Below are 1,992 nucleotides of genomic sequence, written 5' to 3' on the forward strand. Positions count from 1 at the left end.
GCTCCATCTGGGTTCATGATCAACTGTTAACGAGTCATCCCTAAAAGTGAATTAGTATGACGTCTGTCTATTTGTGTTTATGTGTGTTTGTGTCAGCTGTGTTCATCTGATGGGCATATTCAGGGGTACATGCGTTGTACCCCTGAATAAGTTCAGGGGAAAAGGATTGATAAGAATCATCAACTTTCAGAACAATATTATATATATTCTTTAACCTATTACGTCAGTTAAGATACCAGTCTATCTGCCCTCATCATACACTCATGTACACAAACACATATATACAGACACACATACACTTAAACACACTTACACTTACACACACACACACACACACACACACACACACACACACACACACACACACACACACACACACACACACACACACACACACACACACACACACACACACACACACACACACACACACACGCACACACTTACACACTTATACACACACACACACACACGCACTCCATTACTCTAGATATCCACTATTTCCAGGTAAACATCATACATGGCGCGAGGGTCAAACAATCTTCTAGACACAGGGCTGACCTTTGACCTGTGTGGAACAGCAACTAGAAAGCGTTTCATACCACTACTTTGCTTTGGCAGCAGACCGCAGAATTGTGTGCGTATTAAAAACCAAACACATCTCATGGTGACTATCCATCCAACGTCCATACAGTCAGGATTCAGCCCTGCGTGTTTTTTAATCTTTAAATATTAAACACAATATAACTGAGACGGCGGTGAACTCTCAAACTATTCGCGAGAGCTTCCGCGCAGAAGTTAGAGGCGGGGTACAGTTAAAAGAAAGCACTCACTTCCTTCATGGACGACCAAGACCAAACACGAAATAAAGGCTTTATATCCGAACTGTTTGCCTGCCGGCGCCGGATCCTTTACAAGATCAGACCGATAAGCGGCGTTAGTTCGTCTGCTACGTGTAACGCAAGTCACGGTGGGGGGACGCGTGTTTATGAGAAGTTAACACAGATCGCCCCGGTGGGATCCCCCCTCGCTTCATGGAGGCCCACACCCCTGTATTTGACATTTCACGCTGATTTAATGTAAACGCGGTGTTAAGGACTCCATCATACTACACAACGGCTCTCGCTGGCAGCAGTGTCCTCTTACCCGCTCTGTCAAACAGCATTATTATGAAACTCATTAGCGCCCAGATGAAGGCGTAAATATTGTTGGGGGGGGATTTGTACGATTCCTGACGAGCGCGCCCTCGAAGATCCCGATATAATCCCCCCCCCCCCCCCCCCCTCTCTCCTGCCTCGTTGAACCGTTATTATTTCAACCAAGCTCTATTCCCCTCGCCAGATGTGTAAAGAATTAAGGGAATTTATTTTCTCAACAACCTTTCAAATATCTCCTGGGCCCCTTCATCGCCGTACACATGGGGGAGGGCGGGGGGACGGGACGGGAGGGGGGAGAAGGAGGAGAGGGAAGAGGGGGGAGGATGGGGGAGGGAGGGGGAGGGGGGAGAAGGAGGAGAGGGACGAGGGACGAGGGAGGGGGGACGGGACGGGAGGGGGGAGATTGAGGAGAGGGAAGAGGGGGGAGGATGGGGGAGGGAGGGGGAGGGGGGAGATGGAGGAGAGGGACGAGGGGGGAGGATGGGGAGGCGGGCGGAGGGAGGGGGAGGAGAGGGGGGAGGGGGAGGAGAGGGAGGGAGGTGGGGGAGGGAGGCAGGGAAGGGACGGCCGGGGGGAGCTGGAGGAGAGGGAAGGGAGGAGAGGGAGGGAGGTGGGTGGAGGATGGGGAGGTCGGGGGGAGGGAGGGGGAGGAGAGAGGGGAGGGGGCAGGAGAGGGAGGGAGGTGGGGGGAGGGGAGGAAGAGTGGAGCGGAGCGGGGGAAGGGGTGAGGAGGTGAGTGTGCTGGCGAGCGGGCGGCTGTGGTTTGAGCTTGCGAATAATAAAGAATAAATAAATACGACTGAGTCCGGTTGTGAAAAGCCCCAAAACGGAAAAA

This window comes from Gadus morhua, chromosome 8 (assembly GCF_902167405.1).
Source record: "Gadus morhua chromosome 8, gadMor3.0, whole genome shotgun sequence".
Classification (NCBI taxonomy): Eukaryota; Metazoa; Chordata; class Actinopteri; order Gadiformes; family Gadidae; genus Gadus; species Gadus morhua.